The sequence below is a fragment of the Dreissena polymorpha genome, chromosome 5 (assembly GCF_020536995.1).
Source record: "Dreissena polymorpha isolate Duluth1 chromosome 5, UMN_Dpol_1.0, whole genome shotgun sequence".
NCBI classification, from domain to species: domain Eukaryota; kingdom Metazoa; phylum Mollusca; class Bivalvia; order Myida; family Dreissenidae; genus Dreissena; species Dreissena polymorpha.
The window spans coordinates 124,436,467-124,455,794 of NC_068359.1; the positions used below are offsets into that span (position 1 = coordinate 124,436,467).

A 19,328-nucleotide genomic window follows, 5' to 3' on the forward strand; every position below is an offset into this window, starting at 1 on the left:
CTATCCAAACGTTGCTTATATCCTTTGTAAACACGCAACACTTGCTATAAACTAGGACGTAGCTTCTAAAATATAGAACTACAATTCATGTGTTTAAGCCATAACACTGTCTTTGTCTGTTCCAAGCAAACTTCTATGGTTCTGCAAACACTCAGTCTGATCGCCAAAATTGATTAATTTCGAGCGATATCGCTTGCCTCGGGCTTCTGTTTCACTTTTTTCGTTTTTCGATCACAGATTTTGTCCGATGCATTGTTTGTAAACCAAAAGCGGCTAAGCGCAGCGGGCATGCGCATTCTGCATTCTGGTATACTACCTGGGATCCCATTCACATCTTTTGTCTAAAAATAACTCGTTTCGCGTCTGAGACGCGTTTTATTTTTCAGATTTTTAAATCGGCAAAAGTTTCATTTAATGGATATTTTAGAGCATTGTAATTTTTGGTATTACTGTTTAATCGCAAATATCATAACAACAATGACAATTTGCAAATCCGAAGATCTTTTTTTAATTCTGTCAATGTATCAAAGCGTGAACAAGTCCCTTTCAAATGAAAGGTCGATAATACACGTTTTTGCTAAACTATCGATGAAAAGCGTTACAAACACTTAATATTTTGTACGATTTCGATAGTTGATTGTCAATAAACGAACATTTATTTTTGACATTTTTTCTGAAGTTTGAATATTATGCTTACATTCTTTTTTTTAATATATGATTTTTGTATGTGGAAATTTTAATTTTGAAAAACTGGGTTTGAGTCTCTTTAAATAATAAAGATATTTTTTCAAAGATATGGCTTTTAATTGAGTGATTCACCATAATCAGTGATTAAATTATGCTAATGGTCAATTTGTAGGTTAACAACAGAATCTTCATTAATTAAGGACAAATATATTTTTGGAAACTACCGTCTTTAATGTTAATAATGACACTAAGCATTTTAGCGGAGTTAAACGGCTGCTTAAAAAATGTCCAAGTCTGGGGTTTGTAACATGAAGGGACCAGTAACACTATGGCACTTGAACTATGCCGTATCATTTGTGTCAAAAGTACAAATAAACCAACAACTAAAAATAGATATCACCGCGGTGACAAAATTGTCACCGCGGTGACAATTTTGACACTGCGGTAACAATTTTGCCACCGCGGTGATATCTATTTTTTAACTGACGTAACAATTTTGTCACAGCGGTGACAAATTATGACTGTTCGTATATTATTATGCCTGCTGTTACATTTATTTGTTTGAGTCAGTTTGCAACCAATCATTTTCCCCGTAACAAACCGAGATTTTTTCTTAACTGGTTCCCCGTTAAATATCCCCGTTGACTCCGTTGACTATAATATACTTATATAGAGAGTCAAACTCCTCACAGCAGTTACTTTCCTTGGGCATGCGCTCTGTCATTAACCGCTGCCACCACAAACGTCACGTGATGAACAACAACAACAACGACAACAACAACAGGACAACTTTTGTAAATTTACTAAAACGTCAAAAGGTCCCTTTAACCAAAGACCTATTAAATACACAGATTGGACACTGTCTGCCTCGCTTTAGCTATATTCAATCAAATCTCACGGCGGACGTGACTTTGCGAGAGTCACGTGACATTGATTTTGGAGATGCCGCACACAGCTGCTGTCGGTAATTTTGTCACGAATTTTTTCTTCGTTATAATTTTACATATTTGTTGTCGTATGGTATTCTGGGCATGATCTGGTAAATTTTTATTATTTTAATATTGTTATTCGCAATTTTAATCACATGCGCTCGATGGCAATGTTTTAATGATGCTTTTTGATATTTTATATTGATATTTTAATCAATATAAACTAATAAATTAATATTTGAAAAAAATACGGTATTTTAGAACTTTTTTTTCGTTAATCTGCTTGACGGCCCCTTTAACAAATTCAAATACGATGAAAAAACCTCGTTGTTGTCATTTTATATCTAAATTACGGATATCTGAAAGATTGTGAGTAGTTTTGATACGGGAAAAAACACTTCATATTTGAACTAGTCATATATTTATATTTCTCAATTATGGGGATATAAGTATAACAATGGTCTATCTGATTGAAGCTAACATAAGAATGTACAGTCTTGTAGTCACTCACTAAGTTTAATCTTTATATTTTACTGACATTGTTTTTGGCCACTTAAACAAAAAGATGTAAGATTAATTCGAAAATACGATTTTCGATGTTTATTTCATTCACTTTGGATAACAAAACACTTACGCTATAAGCAAAACATGAAGGGGATAAATAATCATTTCATGATTTATAAACGTATCTAAATTTGTTTTTATCCTGAAGATTTCCATAATTGTGAGATGCATTTTGGACATACCACTTAAAATGTTTACTTGCAATAAAGACTCATCATAAATGATCTCTATCTTTATCTAAACATACTTTGACCAAACAGGATGCTTTCGTTCTGGTTTTAAGACAAACAGTTTGAAACTCCAATTGCATCCGCTTGTCCCTATTTCTCGAAAATTCTGAAGTCGGTTTTAATGAACATTTTCTTAAGTCGCTGATAATATGGCTTGTTTTTTTTTACTTTTTCAAAGTTTATTGTTTAATGAAAAAGCATGTGTGTTGTGAACTTTACCACTAACTTTCATGTAAAGCTTTAGATAGTGTTTGCTTCACAATGTTTGATACATTCATTGCAATTAAAGAAAAGACACTTTAATCCAATCCTTAAAAACCGACGTAAGAATTTGGAGACATATCAAGTCTAGGTGATTCAATCAATGCTGCAAGTGGTTTGAAAGCCTTGGAACAATGCATTTAAAGCAAAGCATCGCAGGTTGTTAACCTCACACCTTATATTCTCAAAGCATAAATTGCAAACAAAAAATGCCTTCAATAAAAGGCCATCTCACCATTTTCACGTTTTGGTAAATAAACAAAACTAAAACACAACGACAGCAGACACCCATGAATATATTCAAATATTTCATAGGCTGATTAGAGATTAAACTTCTGGACTTTGACTACATCACTGATTATGTACTCAGCGCAAAGGATGTATCGCTTTTCAGTGTCAGGACTACTCTCTGAATGTTCAAACGAACCAAATTGTGGCCCAGTAACAATTACGCGTTACAATCCATCTCGCAGAATTTCAGGGTCAGTCCTCGTTCAATAAATCGTCCGGGGAATATATTATTTACTATCGATAAAGACAGTTTTGCTTGCAAGATGAGAAAACAAACAAACAGTGAAGGGTCACGATAAGAGGAATATCGTTTAATTATCCAACCACAAATGTTTGCCGTACTCGGTAAGCACGTCTGAAAATCGTTCCTAAACGCCTGGATAGGCTGCCCTTATTTACAAGTTTGCTATTTTGAATTCAATTTTGTATCGAAAAGCATTGTGCTTAAATGTGCCATTAACAATTCGCTATGAGATTTTTTATGACCCACGTAATACGCTGGCCGAAACGCTTAAGGCCCATTTTCGCATGACGCGTCTATGAACGTGTGATTTTAATGTGTCGAAAGAAAACTGCGTGCAAATCAAATATCAACATACGATATATTTTGATAGTGAAGAAATATACTCATAATAAGGCATGTGGGGACACATATGATGTGCACTCCGTAGTATATTTTTTATCTACTTACACTAATGTGTGGTACTCCCGTAGTACAATTTGTATCTACTTACACTAAGGTGTGGTTTGACAATTATAACACACGTTTCATGCGGCGAATATGCGATTTACAAATTAACAAACAGAATAATTAAACTTTTGTTTTCAATTTAATTATTTAGAAACGATTGCAAACTTTATTTCAAAGTCAGCATTTACGCCGACTTCCTTTTTTAAAGATATTTCTTGTTATATTCAGTTGTTTTTTTTTATATTCGGTTTTAGAAATTATAAAGCATGTTTTGTTGTCTACACTATGCATGTATTAATTGGTGAACTCATGCTCAACGTTTTATTAATTGAAAACTGTGAATGTAAACAAACTTTACCTTCTACTATTGCGTTGTAAGCAACCGTGAATACAAAAGATCGCCGCTATCTGTTTAGAACAAAATAATGTTTCCCAGACATATCAAATTTATTAACCCCGCTGTAGTAGCATACACTATGAACGAGGTTACACAGCATCCCACTATCCTTTTTATCAGCATCTATTACAAGCCTCAGATTATGAATGACACAAATATGTTGCAACTATGACTTTTATTATGCACGAATATACACTTCTGCGAGACGTATTATTCGCAAGCCTTTGTAAACGTCTTTTTATAACCAACAAATGAAACTTTACATATCCAGAAGCCGGGGCCTTTTGATTGCAAGTATGTCAAGAATTGACCTCTAACTGAAGTAAGCAAAGGACACATAGCACCTAGTTGACCCTTTCTTTCTATGTGCGAACGCAGGTTAAATGTAAAGTGTGCTGTTTACTTTCGTAACTCACTACGTGAGCGTACCCGTCGCTTGGTTTGAGTCAAACAAAGAATGAACCACAACATAATATAATAAATGTATTGGAATTCAACAGCATTGTTTTTAATTTATCAAGCAAATCACATTGAAATTAGAGCTACGCTGGCCAAAAGACCCATGTTCGCATGACGCGGCTATGAAAATGTGATTTAAATGTTGGAAAGAAAACCGCCTGTTAATCAAATATTAACATACGATATATTTCGAAGATGAAGAAATAAACCCATCATAAGCCGTGTGCGGACACATTATGGTGTTCTTATAATATAATTTTTATCTACTTATACTAATGTATGGTTTGCCCATTAGAACACACATTTTATGCGTTGAATATGCGACTTACAAGTAAAAAAACAGAATAGTTAAAATTTTGTTTTCAATTAAATTATTTAGAAACGCAAATTTCAAACTTTATTTCAAAGTAACATTTACGCCGACTACCTTTTTAAAAGATAATTCTTGTTATATTTAATTTGTTTTTATAATCGGGTTTATCGATTATGAAGCATTTTTGTTATTGTCTATCGTATCCCTGCAATTATTGTTGAACTCAAGTTCAGCGTTTAATAAATTGAGAGCTGTGAATATAAACAAGCGTATTAACCTTATACTATTGCGTTGTTATCACCCGTACAATTGGACTCTTGTTTATCAGCAGCCGCATCTATTAAAAGCCTCAGATCATGAATGACCTGTGCTGAGCAAAAATACTACGTCATTAAGACGCAGCAGATAGTGGTCTATGTTAATCATACATAAACAATCTCTTCCGCGACACGTATAATACAAACATTGTTTATTAATTATTTTGAATATACGCTCCGTTCAAAAATATTCTATTTAACACGATATTCACATGTTTCCATTTGTGAATGAATATAGTTGAAAAACTTTCATAAATTTTACAACTCGCTCTCGCGCGGATCCGGCAGAAGGTGCGTGATCATTATCTCGTCCAATATTGCTCATATTCAGTCAAATTCTGTAAGCGCCCTAATGGTGATATAAAAAAGACCTTATAATGCAACTCATAATAGGTCTTACCCTTATCAATGTTTTTCACTGTGGAAAAATTTCAATATTTGCTCAAATTATTGTCCTGGTGTCAAAATTAACCCTACTCTGAAAGCTGTTGTGTTAACAATATACCTATATAGTAGTAAAAATCTTATTGTGAAAATTCAAGGCCTAGAGCTAAGATATTGGGTATGGAACATCATTCTGGTGAATCTCTACACAGATTGTTCAAATAATTGTTCTCAGTTAAAGAAATTAGCCCTGACCATAGGCCAATTTGTTTTCCTTGAATGTTAAATGTAAAAAATGAAAAATATTCTCCGAAACCACAAGATCAAAAGCATAGATATTTTGCTTGAAACACCAGCTAGTGGACCTGTGCCAAATATTGTTCAAATTATAGCCCTGCAGTTGATTTAAGAGACTCAAGTGTTCCATATGTATTTATATATTGTATTTTTCTGAACAATGGCGATATTGACTCAAAAGAAATGTAACCAAAACTTCTGTTGATATAAAAATATCAGTTGAAGCAAATGAACAATAAGGAGAGCGGCAGTAGGTGTTTCTTTCAACATTCTTGACATGTTATGGATTTTATGTTACATACTTCCCTTTTTGGTCCATATCATAGCAACGTTGCTACTGGGGGCAAGAATCTGCAAGGGACCAAAATGGCCCCTGTAGCTTCAGCATATGCTGTGCTTATGAACGCACGTTCTGACAAGGTGTCTGCATGGCATAGGAAGACCACCATTGTGGCCATCAATGGTCATCTGGAAGATTCAGTAAGTGTTTCGATAAGAAATCATCAAACATTAAATGATAAAAAGAAATCATAAAAAACATTATTTTCTAGCTAACCTGAGCACAAAGTGCTCAGAGTGAGCTGTTATTACCGGCCTTTGCCCATGGGCGTGTCGTGCATGCCTCAACATTTTTACTAACACAATATCTCCTACTAAACCGCTGTGACAATATTGATGAAAGCTCTTCAAAAGTTGTTCAAAGAATTGCATTCTTCTAGTTGCCATGGCAACTGAAACAAAAAAAATCTTCTCTGGAACCGCAAGGCCTAGAGCATGGATATTTGAGTTGAACAATCTAGCAGACAACTTCAAAGTTCAAGCAATGCCCCTGGGGTCAAAATTGGCCGAACCTCGGTGGCAAATGTGTTTTCCTTATATGTTCATAGTGAAAACTTTTAAAATCTTCCCAGAAAGGCTTAGACCTTTAACCTATGGCATCAAACATCATCTGGTGGATCTATACTAAGATTGTTCAATAATTTCTTAGAGTCAAAAGTAACCTGGCTGTGGTGGCAAACATGTTTTATATAGTAATAACCTGAATATTGGTAGTACATTTTCTTTTGTATATGCCTTTTTGAAAAACGGACATATTTTGTGATCACCCATGCGTGTTGGCGTCCATTTTTTTTTGTCCGGAGTATAACTCTTAAAGTATAACAGCTTTTCACATGAAACTTCATTATGAATAGATCTCATTGAGGAAAAGTGCAGTGTACAAGAAGCATAACTATAAGCCCTTTATTACTTGAATTGTCTTCCTTTTAAATATTTATTGTCTTATAATAAAAGTTCAAGGTCACACTGAGACTTTTAAGGATTATGCATAAATAGATAATAATCTGGTCCATATATTTGCCATACATCAATGGAATAACTTGGCATAATAGCATATATCTATGGCAAAGTGTCATGCATATGACTCATATACGGTCTTTATCTCAAGTGTCAAAACACCATCATGTGTCATCCTCTGAAGACATTTTTTGTATTGGGTATAGGTCAGTTCTGTGTCGTCACAATTTGACTGTTTAAGGCTCCGAGAATGTTCTTCACAAGATGGCGTCACCGTTGAGGGAGACCAATTAAAAGAAGTTCGACTTGCAGGAGAAGCCAAAAATCTCCGCGCATTGGCTACTAGGCCCAAAAAGCGATTTGAAGATCTGCATCTATTTGTAATTGAGTTGTGGCACACAAAGCAAGATTGTTTTGGATGTTTGACACTAAAGTTTCGTTTGCAAAACCTGAAAACAAAATGTACACAATTATATTTTCCCAAACGTCTTCATCTTCCCGGGCCAATGTCAGACTATAAAAACTATTCACTATATTTCTTTTTTTTAATTTATTCATATTTTCTAAAATGAGACAAAACATGAATTTCTTCAAAGTTTGTGTTTAATAGTATTAAATAATAAATGAAAATTTTCCAAATGTTCCTGCAGTCATTGTTGGTAAAATTCTGTGCACTTGTCATACATAGTATTGCGCTGAGAAAATTATTTAAAATCATTTACAATACTTTTGTATTTTTTCATTTTTCCCCATTAAAATTAAAAATACACTTCTAATATTGAGCACCTCATGTACATGGCTAAATGAAATTCAAAATAAAAAAGTTTGAAAAAATGCATTTACCATAGTAATGCCCGGGGTCGAGATCAATTTCATTATGACATGAAGCATTTAATTCATGTGTGTTTGATATCTCATTTGCATTTTGACCAAAGTTATATATGAACGGTTGTGTTGGTGACTTTAAAATAAGAGAATAATCACACAATTTTAAGAAGAGCTTATACAGGTAAGGATGTCATGCATATTAAACTATTGTTTTAAATTAACGTATTGACTTGTGACTAAACACCTTGTTTTACTCATGACTCTGTTTACAAAAAACAAACATAGGTACTTTAGTTCACAGATCCTAGTAGCTCTTGTATCACTGTCAAATATAATTATACAAACTTTAACTTGAGAAAATAAAATCTACCAATATTCCACAATGTGACAATCATCGATCACGACTAAGGGTGTCACGTTTAAATGGTCGCGTTTCGTGTTTTGCTGAAAAACGTTTAACAAAACAGTAAACGTTTAAACGTCAATATCAATATAATAAATATTGGGGTGCAAATAACGTAGCCGACTAGCCGTACGAAGTATATCGATGAAGAACTGCGAAATCCGGGTACTTGCGGTAAATCTGGGCTAAATTCGGCAGTAATTTATTTCTGATTGGTTAGCGGATGACACAGACATGAACGGAAACTTACGGAAAATCTTCGCTACTTTCCGAAAATCTTACAATTTGGCAACGAAACAGTGCATATGTAGCCATCTTGAAATAGTTTAATTGATTGATTAGCAAAGTAAAACAGTGCGGTAGCATGTTGAAAAGCAATTTTTTAACCAAATTATATATTGATTACGTTTTTGCTAGTTAACTGGTTTTTCATTTTCTGCGGTCAAACGATATGCACATTGTATTTCATGTGCAAAATACGTGTCGTTTTCGGAAACAGTATTTTTCATCAATTTTACATTATTTTCGATGTTCTTTAAATTATTTTTATAGAAATTCAATGACGAATACACTTGTGCTGATACGGATGGTCTGTTTTATAATATTTTATGGTTTTAATATGACGTCATTGAGAGAATAGGATATGCATAGGGATACCGTTTAAACGGTAACTTTCGTTTATTTCATTTCGTCTAAACGTTTAGAAAAATCTGTAAACGTGACACCCTTAATCACGACAGCATGAAATTTGCTGGCGAAGCCTTCATTTCTAAGAATAGCTTTTCCCCAGGTATTGTTAAGTAATGATTCCGGATGACACATGATCATTTAATAGTCTCCACTACAAAGTTTCTGCTATCTTTACTGATAACTGACTCATCACCAAAAGTCAAACGGAAGGCTTTAATGTTATGTTCAGCAAGAATCAGCATTTGATCTTGCTGAATAATTGTCAGTGGAGAAACAGCTAAACGACTGCATTGGTTGGACTGGTTCCGGTTAATAGAAGCATTGGCAACCACTGATAAATAAGGCTTCAACCATAGGCAACAGGTAAATTGACAATGACATCTTTACGACACAATATTGTCTGTAAACATTTAATTTGTTTTGGCTTGGGTGTTATATTTGGGTCAAACATGTGAACAGCATCTATAGTATTTTGTAATGTTTTCGCAGAAGACATTATGCTTTTAATGGCAAAATGAAACTAAGGGAAATAATCAACATACATTTTTGAATGGTCTTCATTGCATATTCAATGCATCTTAAGTAACTGAATACGGACAATTCCCTGGCCATACTTGAACTCGCATCTCTAACCAGTGCATCACTGGATAGTGTACTACTTTGTACTACAGAGAGAACTTTGACCTTACTTTAGTCAATTCACAGCATTGAAAGTTTAAATTGATACGGCGTGACACATAGCTACTGAATCAGTGAATGAAAACAAATCATTAATGATTATTCATCCAAGACAAATTGTATTTACAGTCGGGATAATGCAAAACATGCAACATTAACTAGACATATGTTTTTAATGTTTTACGATATTCTGCATCACATACATAAATACTATACAAATACAACTTACCGAGATAGGTATCGCATCAGTCCCGTTGCAATTTATCCGTTTGTTGATGACCGTTTCGCTTCACGGGAAAACGAAATCAATTATTTCCGTATTGTTAATTTTTTATGTTTTACGTCTTCATTTATTTTATATAAACAAACTTTTAATAAATTGCGTATCTAAATAAAATAGTTTCAACAAGTACAATATCTTGGAATCACGTTGATCCAAAATATGTTACAACGTGAACAACATGTGAATGCAGATGTATCTTCTAGAATAAGGAAGACCACTGCGTAGGCGATTGGATTAGGACCCGTAGAGTTATGACCCTTGAAATTGTCAAATTAATTTGTAATCTGTTGTCGGACATTTTTCATTTGTACTAGAGATCAATTACAGTTTTACTAACAGCCTTATGTATAAAACTATTCATAAAAATTTAATAGCTTATTTGACATTTATGTCGCGTTCTGAAAAAACTGGGCTTAGTGTTTGTGCGTAAATTGTCATCCCAGATTAGCCTGCGCAGTCCGCGCGAGCTAAGCAGGAACGAACATTTCCGCTTTTATAGAATTTTTCGTTTAAATAATGTTTCTTCTTAGCGAAAATCCAGTTTAGGCGGAAAGTGTCGACCCGGATAAGCCTGTGAGGACTGCACAGACTAATCTGGGACTTTACGCACATGCATTATGCCCGGTTTTATCGGAACATGACACATTTGTTTATTTGAGGATTGGTCTGCATGTGGCACGTCATCCCTATCTCGTTATTCTTGTCAGCCTGCTTGTTTGTGGCCTCTGCGGATTGGGATTGTTGAAATTCGAACAGACTAGCAATGACCCGAAACTCTGAGTACCGGTAAACTCACGTGTTCTTCCGGAAAAGTCGTGGGTGGAGAATCATTTCCCGGAGCAATTCCGCTACATATCTGTTATTGTCACTGCCAGTAACATACTTACACCTGCAGTATTGAACTCGGTAGGTACTGTTAGCAGGGCTGAACTTTCTCATCTTTCAGCTGATTTTCTCATTTTTAATGCCTAGAACAATTTCGTAACTTTACCGGCTCTATTTAAAAGTGCAAAATACCGTAATAACTTTATTTTTTTGGAAACAAAAAAATATTTTTGTTCGTGTCCATTTTAGGAACACTCTCAAAACATTGCATAGACGTTTGGATACGGGTTTGTAATATTTATAAATTGCATTGCATTTACTACTAATATCGCATGTTTCTATAGTATAGTATAAATTACTTGAGTATGTATTTGCACTTTATTATACCCCTATTACCATTGGTAATGGGGGCTATATGGGAGTCGCTTTGTCGGTCGGTCGGTCTGTCGGTCGGGATGTCTGTCTGTTCCGAAAATTTCATCCGATCTTCACCAAACTTGGTCAGAAGTTGTATCTAGATAATGTCTAGGTCAAGTTTGAATAAGGGGTCATGCCGGGTCATAAACTTAGTGCTTTCTATGCCGAAAGTTTGTCCGGACCATTACTATGTCATTTATCATTTGATTTTTGGTGACTTGGTACATTTGTTCACCATCATTGGACGGTGTGTCATGCGAAAGAAGTACGTCGATATCTCAAGGTCAAGGTTACACTTTGAGATCAAAAGTCAAAAATGGCCATGAATGAGATTGTCCGGGACATGACTATGTCGTTCATTGTGTGATTTTAAAATCATTTGGCACATTTGTTCAATATCATTGGACGGTGTGTCATGCGAAAGAATTACGTCGATATCTGCAACATCAAGTTCACACTTTGAGTTCAAAGGTCAAACATGGCCATAAGTGATCTTGTCCGGGCGATAACTATGTCATTCATTGTGAGATTTCAAAATAACTCTGTACATTTGTTCACAATCAGTGGACGGTCTGTCATGCAAAAGAATTACGTCGATATCTTCAAGGTCAAGGTCACAGTTTGAGTCAAAGGTCAAAACTTTCCCTAAATAATAGTGCTGCACCGAATCCAAAATTTCAATCAGATCCGGATTCGAATCCAAAGGCTCGGATATCGAATATCGGTTCGAATCCTAATTTGAAAGTAAAAATACGCAAAATAAATTATAATTTATATTGTTATAACCAAAATTATGTTTTGAAACACCAGAACGTATATATGTCTTATGAGAAAAGTAATTAACTTAAATTATTATTATAAACTTTACAGCTACTTATATTTATACTACTTTAGCAGCATTGGTAGATGCAGCTGCAGTCGCAACAGCAGTAGTGGAAGCAGAAATAACGACATCAAAAACAAAAACAAATACTAAGTACAATACTAAATTGACTTACGTTGTTCGAAAAAAAAATATACCCAGGTCCACATTCCGCAAATTTCTCAAAATCGCACATACACGAAATAGTGTAAGCATTTTAACGACATACATTAATAATAATATCTCATATTAAACACATCTATGTCAGTCAGATATAATATAAATAACGCTGAATTTTAAAAAGCAAAAAACGCATCACACGCAATCTGCATTAAGTATCAATAAAATACATCGTAACAAACCACTTAAAAGCCAGAATTAATATGCTGATAAAACCCGAAATGCTTCCACACCGAGGATTTTAGTTGTTTATGTGCATCGCGATTTTTCTTCTGCGCCATTTTGCACCATCGAAAACGAAAGTAGACTGTGTAGTACCATGTTTTTGTCGAAAAAGTAGCGATAAATGTGACAAACTACATACCAGTCAGCCTTTCAAACAGAAAGAAACAATTTAACGAAACGTATTAGGGCAAAAGAAACAATTAACGCAAACGAAAGGTTAAACTCAAATAAGATCCGGATTCGAAACCGATTTTACCAATCACGGTTAGATCCGCGAATCCTCGTTTGGATCCGCGAATCTCGGATATTTCGGATATTCGGTCCAGCCCTAATACATAATATTGTCCGGGCCATAACTATGTCATTCATTGTGAGAATTTATAGTTACTCGGTACATGATGTTTTTTTTCAGACGTATGATATGCAGCATATACCAGCAGTCCAGGATGATGTCTCTGGATGGTATGATATGTACCAGCAGTCCAGGATGATGTCTCTGGATGGTATGATATTTACCAGCAGTCCAGGATGATGTCTCTGGATGGTGTAAAGTGAGTCATGTCAGATATTCATTGTTAATGATTGATATGTATTGGTGATGTACTTGAAACCTTAAGGTAATCATACATATATTTGCAGGTATATGGGAAAACTGTGTTTAATGCATGTGCATAAAGAATCATTTAGATTAGCCAGTGCTGTCAGCACAGGCTTATCTGAAGCAACATTTTCCGCCTAGACTGGATTTTTGTTTAGAAGTGATTATCTTTAAACAACAAATTCCATAAAAATGGAAAGTGCTGTCCCTGATTAGCCTGTGCAGACTGCGCATGCTAATCTTGGCCAATATTTTATGCACATGCATTAAGCCTGGTTTTCGCAGAGACAGGATTACATACAGTATTCTTACTTTCAAAGCGTTTATAAATGGTTTTGTTTTCTGATTTTTAAAGTGAAAAATAAAACATTTAAAACCAGTAAAATATTCAAAACAGTGAGTAGCTATACATTTTAAAAATGTTGCTTCATTTATTGACATTAATGAATTCAATTTGATAAAACTAAAAAGCCTTTTAAACGCTTTTCATCAGGAATTTGAAATATAAGTATATTAAAAACAATTGTTTAAAAATAATAAGGTCCTCAAGCTTTAATTGCTCAGCGGTCATGCTTTTAAGTTTTTGCAACACTTTTTATATGTATCTTTTGTTCTTTATATAATAATTGTGTTATATTTAGATTATTCAAAGGGTAGAAGTAAATATATAATATTTCAATAACTCATGTAATAATTATGAATATCTGTGAACACGTTTCTTTCATCCTCAATTGTTTATACCTCTCAAGATTAAGACTTAAATATCATTTGTAATGGACAATTAAATAACCTCCACTTTTTCACTTGAAACTTCCAATATTTATTCTTCCCTTTTTGCCCAGTGTGGTTGAGTCCTGATTTGTCCAGAGCATCTTGGAGCTGTGGAACAACAATGGGAGCACCATACGTAAGCTCACCAATGAACGATATCCTCCACAATGTCAACTCTGGTGTCAAATACAGGTCAGCCTAATGATTTTGCCTCTTTCTTCTGAAACATAACTTCATCATCTAGTGTCACATTTATGTTTGAGGAACTTAATATAAAGAATTCCTAACTTACATAAATTTACCCGTACACATGAACATCACGTGCATGCATGAGTCCTTCCTTATCATCTTATCTAGACTTTAATCTAATTATTTATTTGACAAATTTGAAATACGTTGAATGAATGACCACCATAAAGAGATTGATCTCACAAGCAACACCTTCTGTCTTGCTCAGAGCTCAAGGTCACATTGATAAGTCATAGGCCATCAATGTTTGTCAAGACCAAAACGTTAAATAGCAAAAATGAAGATTTCCTGTGTCCCTTGCTGAATGGTCAATGTCAAAATTAAAGGTTTAAGGACACATATGGGCATAATTTAGTTGTCTTTGTCTTAAAATGTTTTTTGGGGATATTCATTGTGTGTATCACATCCGTTTTAATACTAATTTGAAAGGAATTTAATTAAACAATTATGTAACTTCTAAATATAAACCTCGCTCTGGTAAAACGTGGCTTAATGCATGTGCATACATTGTCGTCCCAGATTAGCCTGTGCAATCTGCACTTTCCGTTTATTTGGTATTTAGAGTTAAAAGGAAGTCAAAAAGTTGTAAATTCAGTTTTTGACAGTATAACCATGTATTGTTTCAGTCCAGTGTATAGGACAGAATGAAGCTACAGCCGCCAGCTGGGTGGCATACGGAGAGACAATTATGGTAACATCATCGGCGCGTCTTCAGCCTCCATGCTCTGGGTGCTTCAAAAGGACCCACACATATCTAAACTAAAGGAAAGAATAACATTTTGTTTAAAATGACCCTGGTTATTTTTTTAGTTAGAAAATTGCAGTGAGTTGTGTCGTTGGAAAACTGAGGTTAATGCCCCAGTCCACAAGCTGTTAAAAAAACTTACTTCGTAGAAATCGATTCTGTTGAATATCATACCGCTCAAAAATGTTTTTCTAACAAATGAAATAGCGTTCAGTGAAATAAAAGTCTTTCATAAGAACTAACCCAATAAATTGTACAGGGCTTGCTTATACGGGGTATGTTGATTTCTCTGTTCTTTATGCATAAATTTATACATTAAATCATTTATTACTGTGACAATGTTGGCTGTTTGGCAACCACTAGCAGACATTTCTTTGAAAAATCATATATTAACAAGTAACATAACTGTGACCTGCAAAGTTTGTTCAAATCATGCTCTGGTGTAAAAACTGGCAGGCCAAATGGGTCACATAGTTTATATTGCAAAGTAACTTAAAAAGTATTCCCACAGGTAATTACTTTATATGTTGGTGTGAAGCATAAGTTTGTTGTGCATACAATTATTAAATGGGGTAGAGGTACATGAAAACATGATAAACTTATCTTCATGTGAAAGGAGTTGTCTTGCTTGATAGTTTACTGTTATATTTTTGTATTCCGCGTGCTAGATAGAACTGTATTAAAAATTGACAGCTTTTATTGTAGACCTAATATATTATACACAATTTGTTGCATTTTGACCAGTGATAGTCACATGGTAAATCTTCAGTTTCGATGACGAAAGGTATGGAGCAGTAAATGCAGACACTACCCTCCTAACGCTGGGCTTCATTATCGTCTTCATCTTCATTATTTTGGTGCTTGGAGGCTTTAACCTGGTGGAAAACAATTGTCCAAAAAGGGTCTCTTTATCTACATCTTTTTAGTTTGTAACATAAGTATATGCTAGTAGATACATAAAATAAAATAAATCGTACAAACACGTCACTTTTATTTATACAAATGTCTAAGTTACCAAACATGTTTCGGCCGCAGCCTTCATCAGTAGTACATCAATATTAACAAATACATAGGAAGTGACGTTCACGTCATACATAACGTAACGTCGCTTGGCGAAAAATATATATATAGGACATAATGTTACATAATACAAAGATGGATCAGTGATGATACAACAGCCTTTTAGTAATAATATAATTAAAAAAAATATCATAGTAATATACACACATCAAATGCATAAGTAAATTATGTTTTTATTCTAAATGTCATAAAGCAGTTTATTATTTAGACCGTTAGGAATAATAGTTTTTAAAGTCTCCATAACGCTCAAAATCAACGCAAAGTTCGTAAAGTATTTCGGAAAATAAAGTTAACACCTAAACAATCAGTGTTCGTTATAGCAATAGCCACAATTTCAACGCTAGATGTGGTATGATTACATAGATTTTTGTAGATACAAAATGCTCGTTTTTATTTATTTGTGACACGATTAATTCCATGTTAATTTCCCGCGAATATATCTATTAATACAACACACACACACACACACTAAAATGGTACCATGCTAGTGTTCATGTGTCGTATTAATACATATCGATGCGGGAGATTAAAATGAAATTAAATATGCAAAACAATAATAAAAACGTGCATTTTGTATCTACAAACATCTATTTTACCAGAACACATATGGCGTTGAAATTTCGGCAATTGCCACAAGGAACAATGATTTTAATTGTTTAGCTTAATTTGACGAATAATTGTACGAAATTTTCGTTCATTTTGAGTAGTAATGTTACTATAATTTATGTATCCAATATATGTCTTATCATAAATGGTTTAGATTGATTTAAACAACATCAATAGGTAAAACAGAGAAATCTGATAATGTGAAATCATTGTCGGTGGATCCAAAATGTGTATCAACAAGTGAACTGGATTTATTAAACATTTTTTGATATCAAATATATGGCTATTCATTCTGCCGGAAACATTCTGATTAGTTTGTCCGACGTATTGTTTTTAACAATTTGAACATGTTATAAGACATATACTTGTAACATTAGGCGTAGTACAATCAACATCATAGCGTAAATCATACGATAGACCAGTAACTCTTCTTTTGAAATTTGAACTTTTGTTTATATTATTGCAATGTGTACATCTTCGTCGGTAACATTGACCCGATAAATGTATCAGTACTGTAATAAGACACTGAACATCTTACAAGACTGTTACGTATATTCGTAGGTCTTTAATAGGCCAAAATAAGTTTAAATGAATGTAAAAACTTAACACTTTCCATGTTTGATAATCTTAACAATTCCCAGTATTTGTGTAAACTTTTAGCAATATTAGGAAGTGATGTGGTAAAAAATACAGTAACTGGTATTATTGAATCAGTATTGCTCTGAGTAACACATAATGCACTTTCCTGTGTCATATTTTTTACTTGAGAAATCCATTTTCAATAACATGTGTTGGATAATTTCTACTTTTAAAATATTTAAATAAACTAGATAAGGACTGATTGAATACATCATCATCAGAAATAATACGTCTATAGCGCTTTGCCTGACTGTATTGAATACCCCGCTTACAGGACATGGGGTGAGATGACGTAAAATCTAAGTATAAATGCATATTAGTGGGTTTACAAGACATATTTGTACCAACAGTCTTGTTAACTTTTTGAAATAGATACATCAAGGAAGATAAAAACTGTTGAGATATACTAGAGGTAAATTTTATGGTGGAATGACAGTTGTTTAAAGTATTAATAAAAGTGTTTAAATCTTCTAAAGAGCCATTCCATATCATAAAAATGTCATCTAAAAATCTATTCCGAATATATGGTTTAATAGAGGTATTGTTAAGAAAATCTCCCTCCAATTTACCCATACCAAGTGAAGCATAAGACGGTGCCATAGGACTTCCCATAACAGTACCCATAGTTTATAAATAAGTATCATTATTGAAATCAAAACAGTTAAAAAAAGATACATCTAAGGATACAAAGTAGCAATCTTTTTTCAATTTAATATCTTTTATCTTAATAATAAAGCCTAGTTGTATCTTTAACAAACGATGGTAAATGCTGCATAGCTGGATTTAAGACATAAGAAGTTAATGCTAGTTGTTTGTTTAATTGTTCAACCTAAATCACTGAAAGTTACTGTTTTTCTTTACGACTTGTAAATGAAAAAAACATTGTATTTGCTAACAGAAAACTGTGTTTATAGAAACAAACTAAAACCAGATGCACCATCAAAAGAGAAACCTTATTATAACACACAGAGCTTCATTTATGGCAAGTGGCACATTGTAATTCAGTCGGACAAAATACAAATAATTAGCTTCACCGCAAAAAACAAATAAGCAACACACAAACATGCATAGAACCAAGGATCTTAATCAAATTTATGGAGAATACACGGTTGGTGTCGGGATGGGGAAAGTTTATCCGGTGAAGATTATAAAATAAATAAGGACGAGCAGTAGCGGTACCTATTTTTGATATCAAGATAATATGTCTTATTCCCGGCAACTACATTGTATTTTATTTATCCAGTTTCTATTAAATTTCAATTAAGTACACTTCTGTTAAAACAAAATATTATAAAAGGTTAAACATCGAGTTTCTAAACTTAATCCGCTCTGATTTTGTTAGTTCTGTCCGAAAAACGTGCTCCGTCATGAACAATGCAATGTACATATTTTGAGGCTCGATTTTGATTGGGTTATGGATGTTATGAAGCCCTATTAGACTGCATCACGAACTTTTCGCAGGATATTGTAAGTTGTTTTTACGTTATTGAAGTAATCAAACGGTATTAATCTGATCTAAAAGCGGTTCCATTTTTGACGATGCTGGAACACAATGGCGACCTATGTAAAAGACCGAGCCAGTCCGATTGAGATAACTCGATTGTTCAGTTACTTCCCTTGGGCATACGCCACTGCGTAGAAGATTGCTCGTTGATTCTCCAAGCAGAGTTGTCGTTCGTGTTTAAACATTCAACAATGGCCGCCCCCATATAAGTCTCGATTCAAAACTTTCTTACTGCATAAATTGGCTTGTTTCGCTATTTAGAAGCTGTCCTTTATGATACATGAATTATTTATTCACTAAATCTCCACTAATGACAACAATGGACGGAATTCGAAGGATATATTCGATGTGAATGGATCACTTTCTACAACATTGACTTCGCCCATGAGAGACTTGATAACACTCGTGTCAAAACTTTTTTACAGCTTAAATTGGCTTGTTTCGCTATTTAGTAATGCAACAATAAATGGAATTCGAAGGATATATTCAATGTGAAATGAAGCACTTTCTGGATCTCAACAGATTGACAAGGAAAAACTGGCATACTGATGATACTGGTATTTTTAGTTATCAATTTAAGTCACATTTTGCTTTATAAATTTTGTTCGAGCATTTTGCGACTTATTGAA

At 34.0% G+C, this 19,328-nt stretch overlaps 1 long non-coding RNA gene across 1 annotated transcript in view; it reads left to right on the plus strand.

Moving 5' to 3' along the window:
• The window catches only part of LOC127882417 (uncharacterized), a 21,342-nt gene extending 5,517 nt beyond the window's left edge, over nt 1-15,825 (plus strand). Inside the window, exons 3-5 of the long non-coding RNA XR_008050529.1 lie at nt 12,920-13,058; nt 13,948-14,068; nt 14,752-15,825. This is a non-coding gene — a long non-coding RNA (uncharacterized LOC127882417). The remainder of the gene's footprint in view (nt 1-12,919; nt 13,059-13,947; nt 14,069-14,751) is intronic.
• The last annotated feature ends 3,503 nt before the right edge of the window (nt 15,826-19,328 follow it).